The sequence below is a fragment of the Xenopus tropicalis genome, chromosome 5 (genome assembly GCF_000004195.4).
Source record: "Xenopus tropicalis strain Nigerian chromosome 5, UCB_Xtro_10.0, whole genome shotgun sequence".
Lineage (NCBI taxonomy): Eukaryota > Metazoa > Chordata > Amphibia > Anura > Pipidae > Xenopus > Xenopus tropicalis.
The window spans coordinates 132,286,874-132,309,901 of NC_030681.2; the positions used below are offsets into that span (position 1 = coordinate 132,286,874).

General features: G+C 39.6%; 1 protein-coding gene across 3 annotated transcripts in view; it reads left to right on the plus strand.

The window, feature by feature from the left end:
• The window catches only part of stag1 (stromal antigen 1), a 96,323-nt gene that overhangs the window by 12,996 nt on the left and 60,299 nt on the right, over positions 1 to 23,028 (plus strand). Inside the window, exon 2 of one of the 3 annotated variants that reach the window (XM_012970115.3) lies at positions 3,418 to 3,578. The gene's annotated coding sequence lies outside the window, so the exon portion shown is untranslated. 3 annotated transcript variants of the gene reach the window in all.

The following is a 23,028-nucleotide window of genomic DNA, read 5'->3' on the forward strand; positions in this document are numbered from 1 at the left end:
CTTCAAATGTGTTTAGAATTGTGTGATTCTGAGGTATTTAATAATTAATTCTCACATTTTGGCAGAATACCAAACTGAACACAAATTTGAGCAGAATTCCCCAAGAATTGCATGATCTGAAAATCATTTGTAACCTTCAGCTGAAGTTGTCCGATTTTCTTTGTATCTATTTGTGGCATCACTGTGGGTGGCCAGATAAAGATAGTGCTCTCGGATTACTAATAAATAGCTAAAACTTACTAAGAGGAGAAGCCGTTAGGCTTTCTGTCTACCCCCATGAATTTGCAACAAGGAATGTGACCAAAACATATAGCCTGAACCAGTGATGTCAAAAGATGAATGAAATGAATTCAAACATCTAATACACAGCATAACATGTTTTAGCAAGCTTTGCAGCATTCATTGTTATTATCTTTTGTTTATACAGCACAAACATAATCTGAAACACATAACACATTATACTGTACATTAGTCACGTCAGTGCGTGGCCCAGTGGAGTTTTCAGTTTAAGGTCTTTATCACGCTTTCACAACAAACTAAAGTTGGCCATACACATTTGGCAACCTAGCCAAGATGTATTATTATTATTTATATAAAAGCATTGTTATTCATAGTGCTTTACAGAGTGTGGTATATAAATACAAGACATAACAGTTTTTATATGCATAAAACATTTATCCAGAATAGATAAACTGTTTCAAGTGCATATTGTTATGGGTGAGGGAGATCTCTGCCTGATTTTGCCATCTTCGTGCTGGGCCAAATTTAACAGGTTTGAGTGTTGGACCAGGGGACCAAAGATCGGATAGTAGAGCAGGAGTATAGCTAATGTTTGTTCTTGCCCCTCTGCCAGATAACTGTTGGGCAGGCAGTTCCAAGCACACCAATAATTTGACCATTCAGTCTGAAGTTGTCAAGTCAGCAGCTTTTGTTAGCCCATATATGGCCAATGTATACATTCTGACGAATCCAAAATGGGTAAATGTGTTTTACTCCAAACTTCAATGATTAGCATTAAATGTTTTTTTTTTTTTTTTTTTAAAGGTAAATTTTTTATTGTTTTTACAACATGACAAAACAAAAATACAAACCGTGTTCAGTATATTGATATTGGAATGGTGTAGATTCAGGTTTAGGCCAATACAGACAAGGGTGTTATTGCTAGGCATTGTAGTTGTCACAGTGTAGGTGGCTGTGTTTAGTTCTGTCGGGTCAGTCACACTTAATGTAAGGGGATAAGCTATGCGTCCAGATTATCTTGGTTATACCAACATTCCCAGATCTTGTCAAACTTGTCATATGCGCCCCTTGTTTCGTAGGTTAGTTTGATAAGAGGAAGAGCTCCATTTACCAGCCTTCTACAAAATGCATAATTACTGTTTTTTTGGTGTAGAACATGAGTGTACGCAGCCTAACTCTGGCCGCATTGGTGGGTAGCATTTCGTCTATGACTCCTACCAAGCAAGTTATTGGGTCTACTATCTGCGGTGTACCCAGTTCATTTGCTAGTGTTTCCATTATTTTGGACCAGAATTCGTGTATGGGGGGACAGGACCAAATCATGTGAAAGAAGTTGGCCCCGGGGGATTTACATCTTGGGCAGAGGTCATCCTGTCTCCTCCCAAATCTCATCAGTTTTAGGGGTGTTATGTAGGTTTGGTGCAGAAATTTGTACTGTATGAGCCTATCCTTTATTGAGATTAGGAAGTTGTAGGCATTTTCTGTGGCTTCCTCCCATTGTTCTTGTGTTTGTTCTGGGATGTCTTGCATCCAAAGACGGTAGGCTCGATCAAAGGGTGGCTTAGTTGTTGTCATAATCTCTTTATATAGCCTTGATAGTAGTTTGGCTGGAGATGGGGAGAGCAGGATGTCCTCTAAGGTTACTGTGGTTATTGTGGGGGGAAGGGTGTGGAATTGTGTGTGAAAGGCGTGCCTGAGTTGGAGGTACCTATAAAATTGTATCTGGTTTCCTAGGGCTCTGTCTTGTAAATCTTGGTATGTGGGAAACTGAGGACCAAGTGTTAGATCACCAAGTTTCTTAAAACCCAGTCGTGGCCAGTAGGTATAGTCTTGTAGTTCCTGTAGGTCGGGTAGCATTAAATGTTTTATAAAAAAAAATCACTTTAGCAACAAATGTAGTGTCAAAACCCATTTTGGAGATGTAAATGGGAAGACAGATGGGGAATTGTGTGACATTCATGTTTGCATTTGCCATGAGTGGTGAAAGTTCTTTGAGATTATTCAGTCTAGTTGTTTGGAAAACTTTAGGCACTACTAGATACTGTAACTTAGATCTCTATACCTTACGTCTTTTTAACATTAAATAAAGGTACTGTTTTCTGATTACAGAGCAAGAGGACATTGTTTGCTATTACAGGGTTTTGGTTTCAAATTTTAAATGTATATTGCGTTATGGAGATCACACCTATTTACAGTTTTTTGCTTCTCGCATTAAAGGAAAAGTAACACTAAGTAAAAAATCTATTCTACCCTGCCCCAATAATTGCCCTATCCTGCAAACCATTAAGTATTTTGAATGCTTTATTAGAAAATACCTGTTAAAACTTGGCTTTTTTCAAATGAAGCCAAGTTTTAACGGGTATTTTCTAATAAACCATTCAAAATACTAAATTTCACAGTCATGTTTTACGTGAGTTTTGAAGATAATGTGTGTGTGTGAATGTGGTAAGGACATCATATTGTAGGCTCCTCTGGGACAGAGACTAATGTAAATGATGAATAATCTCTGTAAAGCACTGCTGACAGGTGTTGACGCTATATAAATAGCAGGACATGCATAAATAATAGGCAATTGATGTGCTGTTATTTTTTGTGTCAAACATACCTTATGGAAGTATGATCACATAGTTCTATCACACATGTAGGGAACAACCAGTACTTGCCAAGAAATCTTACAGCTCCTTTAGGTTGAAGACACATGGAGCTACTAGTAGCAGCTACTTGTCGTGGCTACTAAAATAGACAATGCTGATCATTTACTGATAACTATCTCTACGTGTATTTTAGCAGAGGCAATTCTCAGTATTGTCTATGGCAGGGGATTTTAGTTGCCGTGACAAGTAGCTGCTACTAAGTAGCTCTGTGTGTCTTTACCCTTGATGTTGCTGTAGGCCTCTTGGTGACCTCCCTGACCAGTTTTCTCCTTTCCTCATCAGTCTTGAAGGGACATCCTGGTTGTGGTACAGTCATTGTTGAGCCAAATTTTCTTCCCTGTGCTCCAATGTACCCAAACTTTATCTGAGCTCAGTCAGAGCCACTTAAATTGATGTCAGGTGTATACTTACTACTTTTTGAGATGAAACTGAATATGATTGAATTGAATATTAAAGTGTGCACGGTAATGCAACCAAGTTCTTCTCAAGTATGATTTTGCTTTTCTTTTTCACTTGTTTTCAGCTTCTTTGTACTGATGGTAATTTTGGAATGAAAGTGGAATAAGTTCTGACAGGATTTCAGTTTCCACTGTAAAATCAAACTCGCAGAAGATAATTAATGTCTCTCATTGCCCTTCTTCACCAGCTGCATCCACTTGTCACTGCTCACCGGTAGGATTTCAGGTCAGAATTCATCCTGTGTGAATATTGACAGGCTGATGCCATGCTTTTTCAAGGCTTACTGAGCATGGGGTGATTTAGAAATAATTGGCTTATTCATTGATAGTATTTTTCCACCAGAGAAGAAATTGCTACGTATAACATTTGCCTAATACATGGCTACTGGTATTAAGATTGCAATATCCAGCTGTGTGATCCCTGCAACAAATACAAACAGTTTTTAAAAATATTTGTTAGTTGCTGCAAAAGAAAGTCTGTTTTGCTTAGAGATGTCAACCATATATATCAGTGCTGTCCAACTTCTGCGGTGCCGAGGGCCGGAATTTCACTCGCATGCATGGTGGAGGGCCGCTAATGGAAGACAGTTTTGACCACTCCCCCATTTTAAACCACACCCACTTCAAACCACACCCATTTTATCACAATGTTCGCTGAAGGGATATCGACCATCATTCAAATGTTAAAGAATTATATTATGTCATATTAAGACACACCCTTAAATCCATATGCCTCCTCCTCCCCTGTGGATAGCACAGCAACCCCCAGCATATAATTACACACCTTAGGGACCATTTAATGGCTATTTCCAACTGCTAACAAACTCCCAGAACAAACCCCTGCCAGGTTCACCTCCCACAGGCAGCATAGGGCAGAGTATGGCACACACAGGCAGCATAGGGCAGGCAGAGTATGGCACACACAGGCAGCATAGGGCAGGCAGAGTATGGCACACACAGGCAGCATAGGGCAGGCAGAGTATGGCACACACAGGCAGCACTCTACCTCTCCTATGCTGCCTGTGTGTGTCATACTCTGCCTGTCCTATGCTGCCGATGTGCCATACTCTGCCTACCCTATGCTGCCTATACACAGGCAGCATAGTCCAGGCAGTACCTACAATGTCTGAGGTGTGAAAAGGGAAACAATGTGGGTGATTACAGCCTGAGCCTGAGGTGTGAACACTGCAGGGGGTGAAGAATGCAGGGATTAAAAGGTGTGAACAACACAGGGGATTACATATTTAAACAATACAGGGGGATTACAGTTTGAATCTGAGGTGAGAACCATGCAGGGGGGGCAGTTAATCTCAGTACTGATACCATTTAAATCTAACACAAAGTTAAGACATCAAAGCAGCCAGACAGGTGGGGGGCCACACAGAGGGGGGTCGAGGGCCGCATGCGGCCCGCGGGCCGCCAGTTGGACAGCACTGATATATATATATCCATATGTATGTATAACTTTATTTATAAAGCGCCACAAGGGTACGCAGCGCTGTACAATCTTACAATATAAAAAATTACACACAGGGAGGACAAGTGTTATAATAAATACAATAAATAAGTGTAAATACACAGGGAATAAGTGCCATGAGGTATGAGACCCGTAGATTCCTAGAAATATAGACTATTGGTCACCTCAGACAGGCCTGCCCAACCGATATCTGCCCATAAATCATCCAGATGTTGATTGGGCAGGTTTAAAATACCTGTAGAGCAAGGAGTGCTTTGGTTCATTCATACAGTCTTTGCCCCAACAGCCTGTATTGTCAGTGTGATCTGATCGTTTGGCCAGTGCACAGAATGATCGGATCAATCTAGTATCACCATGCATATTGGAAAAGATCTCCTTGCTTGGTGACCTAAATGAGCAGATCTTTCAGTGTTTGCCCAGCTTTCCTGTTTCCAGTGTTCTCCCCAGCCCCTTTTAGCTGGGCACGTTTTCTGTATTTTTTGTAATCCGTCTCATGGCCCAATCACATAGTTCCTAAGGTGTTGGTTTGCTTAAGTGTATGTTCCAAAATGAAGGAGGCTTGAACAAGGCTCGTTATAATAAAAAAAAAATCAGTTTTATGTGCTGTTTAGATTTGGAGCTTTGTCCGAAGGTGAACATCTTCCTGCCTAGTGAAAAATTCCCTCAGCTCTGTAGCTCCTCTTTACTTCTGTTATATATAATTTGGTAGTTGATTACAAGAAGCCTGGGGGGGGGGGGGGGGGTATAGCATGATGGTAGAGGGGCTGTGCTATGGTGTCATGGTAGTTGTGGCAGCTGGACTGGGCAACATATTTTCTGTAGCAGGAAAACCAACTTTTATGGGTAAGAAAAAACTGCATGTTTTGTCGCCCTTGCTAAATTGCCTCCAGCATGGATGACAAATCTTTTGGAAATAACTTATATAGCAGAGCAAATCTGAATCACAGCTTGTTAAACAAGTTACTCATGTAATCACAAGAAATCGTGTGGGTTTTTTTTGTTTTGTTTTTTTCAATCGTTTACATAAGTAAACTGTACATGTGTGAACATTTTATCCAACACAAAGGTATTTTTGGATGTCTTGCTCTCAACCTATAGCCTGTTCAGTCTCCAGTACCTGGCTTGATCCCTTTTATCTAAACCAATAAGAAGAGCCCAGACTTTCGCAGTGGGGTCTGTTCTAAGGCTTCCACCACATGGGGCGGATTCTCGACCCATGTGCCTGCACCTGGAGCCATTGCCCGGGCCTGGTTGCAGGCACACTGAGCAAATTTCGGCATGTAACTGTATACTCAAGCAATTACGCTCCAAATTCCATTCAGTGTGCCTGCATCCGGGCCAACACAAAGGCTCTGAGTGCAGGCACATTAATAAACTTTTTGAAGGATAGGGGCATCTACATGTTCCATGAGCCATAGTAATCATTCTTTTAGGGAAAAGCAAACTTCTTCCTTTTTCTTTCTTCAGATCAATGGCACACAGGGCAATTCTGGGGCACTTTCCCTGCTTCTTTGTTCCTAACTATAAACACTTTGTAAACCTGTAATAGCTCAGTTGCTGCTGCCCATTCTTTTCAGTGTCATTAAACTTCCATAATAGTACTGTCAAGGTAACTATCTAAACGCTGTCACAAAAGCGTGACCTTCAGTAGCCAAATTTCTCATGAATTGGAAAGCTATTTGTGTTTAGTGAACAATAACTGTTCTATTAATCTCAGACGTAAAAGCTTGTATTTTATTTTTTTTTCATCCTTGCTCAGTGATCCTAATTTAATTGAATTATGATAGCTTTTATGTCTATTTAGATAAGAAATTGTAAAGGTGTTCTGTAATCAAAAGCTTTTCTGTCTCGCCCACTTAGCTTTTGTATACAATTCTATGCTGATGATCCGCTTTTCTCTGCCTGCGTTTTGCACAAAGACTGAGAAAAGCCGATCCGTTCCTATCTGCTCCTTTGTGTAGCTCCACAGACAGGCAATGCACCCTGTCACCATCTACACTGAGTGGATTTCAGCCCAAAAATGGATACTTTTGTGCTGGTCACTGGGGCTACTTGAAGTAACAGATGGGGGAGGGATCCGCTACTTGCTTCTAACGTACAAAATGCAGGCAGAGGAAAGCAGATCATAGATCACGTATAGCGTGCCCTCAGCCTTAGGACAGCTTATTGAAGTAGAGCTGTTTCAGGCACTGAGCAACAGTTTCTAAGGAGCCCAAAAACATGGTGTATAAAGCCACATCACAGTGACATGTCAGGTGATAGTTGCCTAAAAATGTGTTTTGGGGCACCACATTTTTCAACTACTTAAAAATGCGAGACTTCTGAAAGCATGTGAACAGCCATGTAAGCTGTTACTTTTCTTGTCATATTTCTCTAACCTCTAAGTCGGCGACTAGAAGGGGGGCCTCATGTGACATAACTGCTCAATTAGTTTGCTTTTCATTCTGACTTGCATGCTCTGGATCAAAACAAACTAACTCTATGTCCCATGTGGCCTCAAGTCAGTGACTAACAAGTTATAGAGATGCGAAGAAGAAAGTAGTAGTCTGGCTATTAAATTAGACATCCATTCTCTCTAACATTATAGCCTTTATACTGTATATTGGATAACTAACAATATTGAAAATATTTTCTATTTTGCACAGCCTACCTTTTTAGGCAGTTTTATTTTTGCATTAAACTGTTCCTTTTAAATGGGGTTTGTTATCTGGGATTAGGGATGAATTGAATCCACTATTTTGGAATTTGCTGAACCCTAAATCCTTCGTGAAAGAATCCAAATCCTCAATTTTTATATGCAAATCCGTTCATGAGAGGGGAAAAGAAAACCACAATGAAACATTTTCAACTTCCATGATTTTAAGAATTTGGATCGGCCAGGCATGTGGGTTTAGCAAAATCAGAATCCTGCTGAAAAAGGCCAAATCTTGTCCGAATTCTGAACCAAATCCTGGATTCAGTGCATTCCATATCTGGGATATATGGTGCACTTTCCATTGCATACAGTTTCCTGTATAATAAGAATCCACAGTGCCAGCCTGTGGTTTTTTTTTTTTTTAATATTTCTTAAATTAATGTGTACTCAAAAAAAACTTGGGCCTTTATATTGCCAGTTGCTGAAGCCACAGAAATTGCACTTCTTTCAAAAGAAGATTTGCGTGCTGTATTTCATCTCACCCTCTGCCAAGAAATGTGATTTATTTTAACATACTGAGGGGAAGATGTTATTTCCTCTTCAGTGTCCTAACTGCTTGGTAGTGTTACCAAGAAACATAGGAATTAGACTGTCCTTATTGTATACTGGCAAGTTGTGAGCTACAGTGGCTAAAAAGGATAGTTTAAACAACTAGATAGAGGATATCAAGTAGTAGTTTTTTTTAAGTTGTGCCTTATTCTTTATGATGCAACCTTAGGCATTGTGCTTTGTGCTCAGTGATTTGTGTGTGGGTATGTATATAATTCATTTAATATATAATATAACACATGGGATTCACGAAATCCAGGATTCAGTTTTGGATTTTTTTTTTTTTTCCATTTAACCCTTTAACATGCAAACTAGGATTCAATGCTGGAGGGTTATTGCAGTTTGGACATATCACATTATAAAAGACTTCAGCTGCAAAAACTTTCTCCTTACGTCTAAATTAACATTCCCAGTTTCCCCCTGAAAATGTGTTTGCCCATAGCATTTTAGGGGCACATAACAATTTACTTCAAGAGCTACATAACTGTGAGTTGCATATGACTATAAATTTAATCCTGCAACTTAAAAAGTCTTCATACCAAAACATGAATAGATTTTATATGTAATTAAATGTCATTTTCTGTTACCTTGTGCCACTAACAAATGTGTCCTTGCTTCTAAAGTATTACTAGACTTTATATAAATAATTGTATATCCATGATAGCAGGAATACGAAATAGTTTGAAGAAAAAAAAAGGAAAAGTTCCATTATCTGATTATTAAAAAAAAAAGTGTGGCTTATATTACTAGTCATTTAACAGAATGTAAGCATCAACAACAGAAGTGACTTGTGTTGCTTCATACAAAATGATTTATACTGTGTAGATTTTAACATCAGTTTTGGCTACAGTGTAAATCATAGATAGGATGCTGTTTAGCTGAAGCACTGGAAAAGCTCATCCTCATGGTGAGAAGTGGTATTACAAGTAGTAATGACTATTATGGCAGTTTGTATGTTGTCTCGTGTCTGCTGGGTTTCTCTGTGAATGTAGAAGGAATATTAGGCTTTAAGCACTACTAGGGACTGGTAAGAATGATGAACAGTCTATGTGAAAGTGCTGTGAATAAGTGTCAGCACTATATAAATAAATGGGGAAAGTGTTTAAGGCTTCCATTGATCTGAAATGTCCACATAGTATAGGGTGTGTATTTGTGGTGAAAACTCAGATATTCTTTATTTTTAATGACACCATATACTATTAAGGGCTATGGCAGACATTACATATTCTCTGTTGCCATTTGAGAACATGGTTGTGTGCCATTAACTGTTTGGATTTGCTTTTTGGCAATGGCCATTTTAAGTAGCATTTATTATGGCTTAAGTAAATGATTTCTGTTTTATATAGTATATATGTTTCTTTCTCGCCTTATTTCAGCCTAAGTAAAGGATTTTTGGAGTGAATCTGTGCTTCCCCCATAATGAAAGGCAAAGAGATTTCAGTTACCTGAATCCTATCGCTTCAACCTAGAGCTAGGGGAGAGTGGTGTTAAATTACCCGGCCCTCTTAAAGTGATACTGACATGAAAAAACTACTTTTCAAAATATGAATCTACGTAAAAAGTCACCTATAGGTCATGTTGATCATTTTTTGCGGATAGGGCTGCTTTTGTAATTAATTGTTACTCAAAGTCCCTACACCTGACTGTTTTGCCAACCTGACTGTCCCTTCTCAGCCTGTCAGTTACAGCTTCTAATGCTAACAGACTAGTGCTGCACAAACTTGGCAGCCCCCTCATAGAGGAACATGGGAGATCAGACAGGTAATGTAAAAGCATCTGAGCATACTTTTATGGCAAAATTATAAATAGCATGCAAAGATAATGTTATGACAAATGTAAAAAAGATTTTATTTCTGGTGTCAGTATCTCTTTAAATAAGTGTACTATTTATTTTTTGTAATTCCCTTCCTCTTTGGAAGCTATGTGTTTTGTCAACCCTAATGGCAAGTGCACACTAGGCATATGCCCCACTTCTCTCTGCCTTCATTTTGGAGACAGGCGGATAGAAGAGGATGCTCGTGCCCCTGAAGCACATTGTAGTGAGCAGTGCTGGATTTCTGATCCGGGCATCCCAAGGCCGCCCCCTTTTGGGGGAGAGAGGTCCCCATTGCGCCATATGGGAGCAAAATGTCAACATTTTGGTGTGGCAATCCCTAGGCCCTGGTCATTGTGGCCTCTCCACAAATCCGGGCCTGGTAGTGAGGCAAATGGCAATTGTTACACACTGTAATACGCATTTGTGTTTACTTGCACTGACAGGGCCAGTGTTGGCCTAATTGCAGCTGCATGGAGCGAGGCAGGTGTCGGGCTGAAAAATGCGAAAGCATGTGTTTTTTGGGCCCATCTCCACCTAACGTCAAACTGGTCTCAGGCTTTTGATGTGCCTGTTAAACACAGAAGCGTACTGGAGTACATGTAATATATGTATGTATGTATATTTTTATTTATAAAGCGCTACTCGTGTACGCAGCGCTGTAAAGTTGAATACATTAATACAAACGGGGTTATTAAGATAATAGATAAATACAAAGTATAACAATAAATACAAATAAATACAAGATACAGTTGCAATACGTTAAGAGTCAAAGACACAAGAGGATGGAGGTCCCTGCCCCGTAGAGCTTACAATCTATATGGGAGGGTAACTTACAGACACAAGTAGGCAAATATAAGTGCTGTAGGTCACAGTGGGTGACACTACAATATAAGTGCTATTTCCCAGATCAGGTGCTGGGCGAGTGCTCCAAAAGGTAGTCTTTTAGTTTGGATTTAAAAAGACTGGGGGAGGATTCTCTCCGGAGGAAATCGGGGAGGGCATTCCAAATGTAAGGGGCAGCAAGGCAGAAAGGTTTAAAACGGGAAACAGCAGTAGTTGTGGGGGGCGCAACCAAACGATTGCTCTGCGAGGAACGAAGGAGTCGGCCAGGAACGTACGGAGGCACAAGGGAAGAGATACAGTGAGGAGCAGAGGAATGGAGGGCTTTGAAAGTTAAGAGAAGGAGTTTGAAAGATATTCTTTGTTTAATTGGAAGCCACGATAAGGACTTTAGCAGGGGAGGGGCCTGAACTCTCCTGGATGAGAGGAGGAGAATTCTGGCTGCAGTATTTAATATAGACTGTAGGGGGGAAAGATGGGAGTTAGGGAGACCGGTTAGTAGCAGGTTGCAGTAGTCCAGTCGGGATAGGATGAAAGCATGCATGAGCAGCTTAGCTGTTGCAGTAGAGAGAAAGGGAGGGATTTTGGCAATATTGCGTAAGAAAAAGTGACAGGTTTTGACAGTGGAGTTAATGTGGTCAGAAAAGGAGAGACTGGAGTCAAAGATCACCCCCAAACAACGCGCCGAATCGACAGGATTAATGAGGGTGCCATCAATAGAGATAGAAAAGGGGGGGGGGGGGGGGGGTAGGACCAGGCTTAGGCGGAAAGATCATTAGTTCAGTTTTTATTAGGTTAAGTTTGAGGTGGCGTTGAATCATCCAATTAGAGATAGCCAGGAGGCAGTTAGAGATTTGAGTCTCAGTTTCAACTGTTAACAAAGGGGTCGACAGATAAATTTGGATATCATCAGCATACAGATGGTATTAAAAGCCAAATGAACGGATAAGATCTCCCAAAGACAGCGTGTAAAGGGAGAACAACAACGGCCCAAGTACAGAGCCTTGAGGTACCCCCACATTAAGAGGAACTGGAGATGAGGTTTTATTAGCGTAGGAGACAGTGAATGAACGGTTAGAAAGGTAAGAAGAAATCCAGGATGCAGCCTGACTACGGAGACCAATCGAATGCAGAATTTGCATCAGGAGGGAGTGGTCAACCGTATCATCCACTTTTGGAGGCAGGAGGATAGAAGCAGATGCGCACCAAAACACCTAGGGGGGAATTCACAAAAGTGGTGATATTGAGACAAAATAAAAGTGGAGATAGATTTGTCGGATTTTCCACCGTATTCACAATCCTCTATCATCACTTTTGTGAATTTGTCTTTTAAACAGACTGTTTTCAGATTTTGTCAATTTCCTGACATTTTTTTTTATGAATTTGCCTTTAGCTCTTAGTAAATCTGTCGGTGCCATCAAACCCAGTCCCACATCTACAGGAGCCTTGAGATAAGGAATTTACCTGCAGGATTTTGCATTTCATATGCCATTTGTCATTTCACTTTGGGGGCATTTCCTGAGGGGTAATTTTAGTTTGCCCAGGAAAACTATACAACATTTTTTTCAGGACAAGCTGGGCTTTCTAATGTATTCTATATTTCTGTGTAATTCCACTTCTGTAACGAGATTTAAGGGTCTAAATACAGTCTTCTCTAGCCCCTACTCATTACTGGTCAGCAGCAATCCGGCTCCCACACTAACATGCCTGGTGAATAGAGGTCCAACAGGACTAGGGCCCACTGGGTTTTTATCCAGTGCCCTGTTGGGGGCCGGTCCAACCTTGTACCCCAATATCCCTGTTTGGGTGCCAGTGTGCCTGTGCTGCTTGCTGATCACCAAGATGGCTGCTGGGAACAGGTGGGGGATCAATGCTGTTAAGTAGTTCTGTAGTTCTGGACATGCTATAGGGGCACAGATAAGTTGGGGCAAATGTCAGTGAAGTGGTTAAAGAGGGGGCACTGCTGCTAAAACTAAAAATTTGCCTGGGAGGCTTTACTTTTGCTTTTAATAAAAATGTTTACAATATATACACACAAAATGTTATTATTGCCTCACTAATTAAGCTAAAACTAGCATAATCATGCAAATGTGAGGTAAAAACTTTTTATACATAAGATATAAATTAAACTTTTTTTAATCAGTGTTTTACTTGTTTATAAAATGTTAATGAGGCTTTTTGCACCTATTGTTCTAGGGTTAGACAGAAACTTGTCCCCTAACAATGGGCTGCTAATCCCCATTAATATGTTAACGATCCCCCCAATGGGGCCCCTGCCTTAGGTGTGAAATGGAGACTGGGTGAAACAAAACAGAAGAGTTTAGAATTAGTCTCACAGAATTACACTGAGCTTGAAAAATGTTGGTAAAAAATGTTGTTAAAACGTTGTATAAATGTCGTTTAAACGACAAATTCACAAAAGAGTCTGTAAACTGTCTTTCTTTCACCAAAAACGGAAAAGTGCCGGTTGAGTCGGAATTTAGGCAGATTTCTGTTTGTGAATCTGGAGAAAGTGTTTTCCACCAGTTTTTCCACCTCTTTTACTCCAAAAAAGGGCGACCTCCACTTTTGTGAATTCCCCCCCTAGTGTGCCCTTGCCCTAACTGCATAGTTCTGTTTACATCCCTGAAACACACTGTAGTGAGGAAATGGCAATTATTACACAGGAATTTATATTTTTAATATAGATTTGCTTCTGTTGTGTACAGAAGCTCTTCTCCGACAGGGTACTTCATTTCAATAGGATGTTTTAGTTTGAACTGAAAGTACCAGTCCCAGTCCTGGAGAAGGACTAAGACAGCTTCTGCAACTTCTCCTTTGTGTGGGAGCTGGAAGGGGCAGTTAAGGTTGCCCCTCTACTGACTGAGCTGGGGAACATGCCCCATGAACCTTTAGCCTTACAGTGCATCTGGGAGAACATGGGCTGAAAGTAGAATGTAAAAGGTACAAATGAATTCTGAGAGTAGAAAAGCTTCTGTGATTCACAAAATTTTATTTTTCAAAGCATTCTCTTCAATTGCCAGCTGAGATCTTAAATTGGTTCCTGTGGGCATAATGTAATATGAGCACAACAGAAGAAACTGCTTGTACGTGGTAGCTGTAATTTACTGTGCGAAACACATTGTAGTTTAGGCCTCCTGAATGCTTGCAAGCAGTGGCTGCTTTAAACATAGGCATATCCCATTCTTCTGCTTTTACATTTCCATTCTGCTGTTTTTAAGCTGTGTTTTGTGTGTTTTCCATATTGTCTTAGCTGAGCAGGGCAAGAGTTAAACTTACATACTATCTCCCTCTTTCTAGTTGTCCAATGGCCCTTTAGCTGTTATACTGCATCTAATAGGATTCCCTGACCACCATCAGCAGCTTAGCAACAGTTGGAGGGCTGACGATTGTTTCTCTCTGATGTATGTACTGAATTTTTAACATACTGCACAAATAGGTCCTGAGTACTTTTATTTGCCTTTCGCTCTTGGTGTTTCATCTGATGCTGAGGGTTCAGGGCAAATGCCCTTTCTATCCTTTCAAGCAGGACTTGAGTGTTGAGACAAATTGCTACACAGAAAAGAACTAAATATATAGTCTGGAAAAGCAAAATCTTTGTGTCCAGTGTATATAAATCAAAACTCAGCAAGTTGTATATAACATTTATATAATATTAAAAATGTACAAAAATCTCTCATGAATTAGGTTATTTGGTTTAACAAGCAGTTATTTTTATACATTCTTTATTTTTTCCAAAGAGAGTTTTGGGAGGGGTACAGAAAGCAAAGAAGAGTGGTAACAGGGTAACAAAGATTTAAGAAGAGAATTCTCGCTTACATTTTGCTTGAGTCTTCTAGAACACCAATATGAATTATGAAATAAGATTTCCATAATAAGAGAATGAGTAGTCCCATCTTACTCATATGATAACAGTAATTTTATGACAAAATGGAACTGATCACGCTATTGTACAACACTACATGAGACAATGTGGTTGTATCACTGGAATATGTTGACGAAAGTATTTTCCTGCGATAATGCTGGATTGCAGCATGTAAAGTGTTTAACATGCAGCAATTGAAGTGAAAATTTAGGCGAAGGCATTTTTGAAGGAATTTGTCATCCAGACAGTTGCAAACAACAAATCTCGCCTTGTGCCGTCGCCCTTACAAGCACGTGCTGTAGGAAATTCAGCTGCCATAGCAGACAGTGGTTGGATTACAATGCTTCTAAAATCGTACTTGTAGTTTCCCTAGAGAATAAACAAACCTGTAACTAGTGCTTAGGGCAACATACCTTGTATCATGATTTTAGTCTCATGTTCTTTCTAAATCACAAGCTGAAAAATTTAATTTCAGCTACTTCCTGGTTTAGCATGAAGATCCATCCCCTTCTCTTTTCTGAGCTCTCCTCCTCTCTTTGACAGTAAAGACAGTAAGGGTGAAGACACATGGAGCTACTAAATTAGACAATGCTGATCATTTACTAATAGTTGTCTCTACGTGTGTTTTAGCAGAGGCAATTCTCAGTATTGTTTGGCGTTTAGTAGCTATGAAAAAGCAGCTAATAGCAGCTCTGTGTGTCTTCACCCTAAGGGTGCCTGCTACACATACTTGATTGATTTCTACTGGAGCAGGAGGCAGCAAGTGTGCACAGTAGACATCTTTTTACTGTTTTCATGGTCAAAGTGTAATATTCTGCCTGCAGTTGAACCAGTGACCTGCAGGTTGCTGTGCCGTATCTTTTACCACTGCTATATTTCAGCACAGTTGAGGCTGATGCCACACATAGTGTATGGCGTATATTTTTGGCAGGCTGCAAAACGCTTGCCGAAAATATACACCATATGCCCCCTACCTGCCTGCACCGGAATGAATGGAATACGCTCGGGTGCAGGCACATGTAGCCAATATCCGCATAAAAACGCGAGAGAATGCAAATTCTTGTGTTTTTATGCGTATTTCGGCTACAAGTGCCTACACCCGAACGGATCTTTTTCGGGTGCAGGCACAGGTAGGAGTGTACGCATATTTTCGCCAAAGTTTTTCAGCTTTCCGAAAATATATGCCTGGTGTGGCATCAGCCTTAGGTGTGTTATTAGGTGGGCTGTCTAGAGTATTTTTAGGGGATTTTAAAAGGCTTACCTTAACTAGAGGCTTAAAAAACTTTTAAAGTTGCCATTGTGTCATATTTAGTCAAGTTCCACTTAACAAAAAAAGTCAGATGGCACTCACAGAAAGCAGAGAACAATGTACTTAAAAATTTCTGTCATCACTACATATCGCACAGATCCAATAATGAATATATTTCCCATTGTTCCTTTATACATTTATAAGGCCATTGTCTGTTCTGCTATTTCAGATGCACATTAAAATTTCTCTTTGGTATTTAGGGGACAATTTGTCTCAACTGCCAACATCCTGGATCAATACTTAACATTATCAATGTTTGGCTGCACTTAAATACAAATTGGTGTGTGTTTGCTTATGTCTGTACATGTATAACATGTATAACTAGTGGCTAAACAAAGTTACAGTAAATATTTATTTTATGTCAAAGCATGTTTGGTGCCATGTTTTATCTAACTGACTTAGAGGGGCATTATCAGTAAATCTGGCCCATTTATGTAGAAAAGCAGTTTCAGAACTGTTTATCACTTATTTCCTTAACTCCAATATTATGATCATCGCATTGATTTTAATTACATTTGTATACTGGCAAAGATTCAATGACTAGAGTAGTATCCGGCATAGCCACTCTTGTGGGATGCGTCATCCACTGTGAATTTCACGCTGCATAGGAGGAGCCACTGAAACCACCCCTACTTGCTAATACTTGTATTGTCAGGATATAAACATTCTTAATTCAATGTGGAATGGGCATTTTGAGGTTTTTCTCCATCCTATTAAAATAACCCAGAGAAGAAAACCCTGTGCCATATAACAAAATAATTTTTCTCGTAAGAAGGGTTACCCTATAAACTACTGAATCAACCCGTTCACTACGCCATAGTCTGACTTTTGTTTATACACATGCACTGCTTTTATTTGAGGATATCTATTGTTGGAGTGTCTCCTGGCCCTCATCCAGAGTTCACATTTTTGAGAGCAAGGAATTACTACACAAATGCTGTATCCATAGTTCAGAAAGGGGACTTGGAAAAACATTGACGTAGCCCTAGAAGGAGGAGAGTTCTTCTGTGATGATTACATAGCTAGTTTTGATAAAATGTGTCACCGACATTAAGGCTAGTGCCCAAGGGCAGATTATTGACCCTGACCGGTGGATAAGCACATGCTGAAAATCTGCCCCTCCACTTTAAAAATCTGCAAGTTGTGCCTGCATAATCTAGCTGTTTCTGGCTGAAAATACGCTGTTTGTGCCTGCACCTGGGCCAAAGTAATGCTTCTGGATGCAGGCAAAACTTTTAAATTCTTTAAGCGTAGGGGCAGAATCTCCAGCCTGTGGCACTAGCCATGCCCAGAAGGTGCCCATAATTGTACCTACAGAAAAACAGCTTTGTATAAATGGTACCCTGATACGGTTTAAAGGAGAAGGAAAGGCATCTTGTCATTTTATTGCCAATAGATAAGACACAATAGTGCAAGCTAGAATGCTATATTTATTCTGTAGAATGCTTTACCATACCTGAGTAAACAGCTATAGAAGCTCCCTCTGGTTGAGCGGATAGCAGCTGTCATTTAGGCTTGGTCTGACTTTACTTTCAGGCAGAAGTGTGCTGATTTTAGCAGAGAGAGAGAGGCAAACTGAGCAGGCTTGCGCCATGCCCTGAAGGATTTTTCTAAGAGCAGGAAGTTTGACACAGAAGATCATGTTTACGGAATAAAAGGAAAGAAATGTGGTGTTTCTTTTCACTGAGGACTCAAAGCAACAGTTCTATAAGTGTTTGTGTCTGTATTTACATAGGCCTTTCTGATAAAGCTTACTTAATTTTTACCTTTCCTTCTCTTTTTAGTGCAGTGGTACTCCGTTAAATTTGTTGCACGTGGTTAAATCTGCGCTACGCTACTGCAGGCGACTAGTCTCGAAAAATGTCTTACAATTGCTTAACATTGTTGTAAAACATTACTTGTGGCAGTTAATCACAGGAAGTTGGCCTCCTCTTGCATTTTCCCACCATTAGATATCTCCCACCTTTATATGGGCATATTGGGAAAAGATCCCCTTGCTTGGTGACCTCACCAAACGAGCAAATCTTCCTGTGTATGGTCACCTTTACTTGCGGTGATTGCAATGGTAAGGCATTTTTGGGAGATTTGTTGGCCTCAGTAGCGCAGATTTAACCGCGGGTAACAAATATTGCCTTTGCCCTAAGCAGTGACAGGACAGTAAGCAGAGATCATAACTGTATTGTCTTTTTAGGCTTTTTCATCTTTCAGGCCCCCATTGCTTTGAACCCCCCTAGTGGGGAGCAGCCTTGCAGTTGATTAACTTTTGAGAGTATTGGATGATGGAAAAACAAGTTTCATTATGCTCAAGGGCCAGCATTAAAATAATAACAATACCATCATACATAGAAGCTTGTGGAGCCCTTGAGCAGTCTTGGGACCATAAAAAAAACCACTTGGGACATATATACCTTTAGTTGAATGCCTTGGTAAACCTAAAACAGACTTTTGTGTACACATGTTATTTTGAAGCAAATCATTTTTTATATTCTTACTATCTTCTGACAGATAATTGCAGGCAATTGGTACCTCTTAAGATGAATTATACACTTCAGTTGGACAGCCCTGTTGTAGAGAATTGTTTATCTAACCCCCTTCTTTAAGATCAGAACCTGTGATAAAAGCTGTAAAACAAAGAAAATTGCCCCATAATTAACATGCATTATTGCAATGCATATGTCACTCTGTTATCAATGACGGTCTCTAATACTGTCACTACCTCCTATTGTACATGCCCCCTAGATATTAAACTGTTACACATGCTTCTCTGGTCTTTTTTAGTTTGGTTTGTTGTATTTTTATTTCTCTATTTCTCCCCATACAGCCCTGCAGAATAAATGAACTATCCTAATAGGTCCCTGTTCGACTTGATGATTTTCAGCAGGAAGATACAATGCTTGGTTCATGAGCAAGGAAGGGACAAAGGGTGAATAAAGAACTCTTGATAGCAACCCCATCATTTCCCATTATGTGTAAAATATATATATAATATATAAGGTATAGATAGCTTTTCTTGTCAGTTAGCATGGGCAAGTTCTTCTGCATATATAAATTTTACACATGGTTAGCTGTTTCCTGCTGTTTACCTTTCACACTAAGCCTTCTCTTTTCGGAGGTGTGAGTTCTTCAAAAGTTAACTGTAATGGATGATTAGATTGCAACAAACACGCATAACTGGGACTTCATATAAAGGAAAATACACTAGCATATTTGTGTTTATGAATAACAAATAATACTGCTAACACTGCAAAGAGCTGCTAGCAAAAAATAAATATTCTGGTAGAAACAGGCATTTCTAAGAATTATTCTCTACATGTGATTGCTTACCAAACCCACGCAGCGCTGGGGGCACTGATTCTTAAAGTGCCCACAGCAGCACAGATAAAAACTTTGTTTTGTTAGGGTAATGTTGGACTTGGGGGGCAGGAGGCTGGAGGATCAATGTAAACTGTGCCTCAACATGTGGGACTTTATTTGCCTCCATCACCAAGGTCACCCCTATGATGGCGCTATTTGAAACTGTGTCACTGACTAACACAGGTGTATAATGGGTGGGTTGGTGGGGAGGTAGGGAAGAAATTGAAGATTAGTGCCTAGAAGTTTCTAAACATCTAATTTGCGTATATGTACTGCAAACATTGGCAAATTATTATGCAAATGTATGTTTTTAAAATGAATTGGTTTCAATCCCATACCTCACATACGATTTGTAAGCCAGTTTGTCAACTTTCTAAACTATAAAGATTTGATACAAGTTAATACATTTCTTTGCAACCTCAGACACATAACTTGCAACATATGTATCAATGGAGTATCAGTTGCTCTTTGTTTTTTCCGTTTTATTTGTTGGCTTTCACTATTTGTTCAGGCATGAAACTTTCACAATCCTATTACCACAAACGTTGAAGCTACATCACATTGTATATTACCATTTCAGTTTATGTATAACAGTTGCTCTTTTAATAGACCTTAGTTATGCTCAGGGAGTACTACTACACTACTGGTGTAAGTGATCTGGCATACTGAAGTGTTGCTGGTTAACATGAGAGGCAAAATGAAACATTGCATTTCAAAACATCCCTTTTAGAAAAAAGTAAGATTAGCAGCTGGGAAAAGTTGTCATAGTGTATTGTTGGAAAACAATAAAAATGTTTGTGTAGGTGAACTACCTGCTCAAATAATTCATTTTAAATAAGTTGTAGCCACAAGGCCTTTCAAAAGGAGCTCTTTGGTCTGGGACCATCAGTTGCTCACAGACATAGACACGATTACCAGACATTTGCACAGTGTGTTATATTTGGATCTATGCTTGTAAGGTGGAACTTAACCAGAGTTATGCAGCTATTTATATCATGTATGTTTGCTCATTTTTTTCTACTTATTTGTTTCCTGCAATACCCTCAACAACCTGATATTTCAGGTACAAGACCTGCTGGGATTCTCTTTAAAGCAACAGCAAATTAGTGTCCTGTAACCTTTTGCTCATTAGCTTATGTTCCGCGAACACTGGTGTAGGCAGGCCATGAGTACTATGAATAATGTACTTATGCTCTGAATAACATCAGCTTTTTAAAGTTATCTGCCCTGTAAACATATTTATTGGTTAACTGGCTCATTAACTGGCAGAAGTAGCACAGCAGTAGTCTTTATGTAGGAAATAAACCGCACAAATAGAGAAACCAACAACTTTTTAAAGCTAACTCTGGAACTTTAATGAGGCTAAATAATTCTGCATGTAGAAGAAAGTGAATGATCAATTGTGATTAAATATTCCTGAAGGCAAAAGATACTGCAGCGAGAAGCATCAGAACAGATTGCTGCGTCATTCTCTCTGAGGGGTAACACACTTCTAGGAACTGTCATTTCCTATCTTCAATTGAAACCTGTATTTATGTGCAGTTGTTACTTACTGTTTATTAATTTTAAAGCAATTAATATCAATTATATAGTAACAAGATGCTAAAATTAGGAACTGGGAGAAAAAGCCAAGGAACACGTGTTGTACTATCTCTGTGTTTGCCAAACCTGCATGTAGATTTTAGTGACTTCATTATAACTATTTTTTTTGTAAAAATTTGTATTTTTATGTTTTGGTGAATGTATGCATGTTGCATAAAGCATGCAGTCAGTGAACCAAGAAAGATGGATTTGTGTCAGTTCTTATTTCTCCTGCAACTCTTAAGATATCTAAAGCTTGTTTGTGCCTCTTTAGGATCCTAACCACAGATGTTAATGGGCACTGAAAAGCTTCAAAGTGCCCCTTTCTGTTTTCTGGCTTTGATGTACTACAAAGCTGAAGGTTTCCCATGGGAACCGACTTAACCTACAAAATAATTGGTACTTTTTGATGCCTACTAACTGTTGTGGTCTCACCTTCCTTGCTAACATAAGCCTAAGAACTATGGAGAATTTGGCATTTGGATTAGAGGTGCCAAGTTAGGGGTAGCTACTAAAATCATTGGCATTTCTTTAGCCTTTTCTTATTGACCCTTCTCTGATTTTGATTATTGCTAGAATCTAGAACTGCTTTTAAATATGTACTATGGAGTGCTTTGTTTTGTTTTTTGTAGGGGCAGTATACCCCTTTTTTAATATAAGTTCAATGAACAGGGCTTGTGCTGAACATACATTTTGCCTATTGTTTTAAAAATTAAAAAACTTTAAAAAAAAATTAAGGCTACTCCATGGTTTTTCTCTTGTTATGTGATAAATTCAAGGTCCTGTTCAGGGTTCATCTTTATCTTAGCCTTTTTGAGCAGGAATCAAATCCAAGTGCCTGGCCAAACCAAATCTGAACACTTTCAGGCGTATGACTTTAGGTCAAATGCACGCAGATTTCCCTTCCTTACCCTAATTTCCATACACAAATTAAAAGTGGCCATACACGGTCAGATTGTAGTCATTGTACAACAAACATTCAGGTATTGATCTTCCGTCAAAGTTTCTAACCTGTCTGAACAACTAAATGACCGATCGTCAGGGTACGCAGATTGCCAGGACGATTATTCAGAGCCCATATGTGGTCCGATTATATTAACATGTGTGGCCAGATCAAGGTTGAGAGTAGGGATACACTGGAACCACTATTTTGTGATTTGGCCGAAACCCCCAAATCCTTTGTGAATGATTCAGGAAAATATGGAATCCTGTTTTGCATATGCAAATTAAGTCATAGAAGAACAGTGTGCTTAGGGCGTGGTGAAAAATTTTCAACTTCTGAATTTGTGACAAAAAGTCACATGATTTTAAGGATTCGGTTCGGCCCTGACTGGCCCGGTTTATTCACAGAATCTGAATTTTGGCAAATGTCAGAGGGGCTGCTATAAGATACCATTGAAAATCACTGTTTAGGGACTAGTGTCTGTTTTGGCCTGTGTGTACTTGAAATGCGATGGCCTGTTTTGAATCCCAGTCCAGGCCTGACTTATCTCAAGCTGTGTTCATTGGACTTGTATTGAACAAGAGGGTATACTCCCCGTATAGAAACATAGTAAGTTGGGTTGAAAAAAGACATACGTCCATCAAGTTCAACCATAATGCCTATATATAACCTGCCTAACTACTAGTTGATCCAGAGGAAGGCAAAAAACCCCATCTGAAGCCTCTCTAATTTGCCGCAGAGGGGCAACCCTGTATTCCCTCACTTGCTTAGAATCCATCCAGCCCCTTCTTAAAGTTATATAATGTATCAGCCAGTATGACTGATTTGGGGAGGGAATTCCACAACTTCACAGCTCTCACAGTAAAAAATCCTTTCCGAATGTTTAAATGGAACCTCCCTTCTTCTAAACGGAGTGGGTGCCCTCGTGTCCGTTGGAAGGACCTACTGGTAAATAAAACATTAGAAAGGTTATTATATGATCCCTTTATATATTTATACATAGTTATCATGTCACCTCTTAAGCGCCTCTTCTCCAGTGTAAACAGACCCAACTTGGCCAGTCTTTCTTCATAACTGAGACTTTCCATACCCTTTACCAGCTTAGTTGCCCTTCTCTGGACCCTCTCTAACTCAATAATGTCCCGTTTGAGCACTGGAGACCAAAACTGAACAGCATATTCTATAATCGCTTATTATGCAACCTATACATATGAGCACAGTGACCCAGTAGTTCTGTGCTTTAAGGT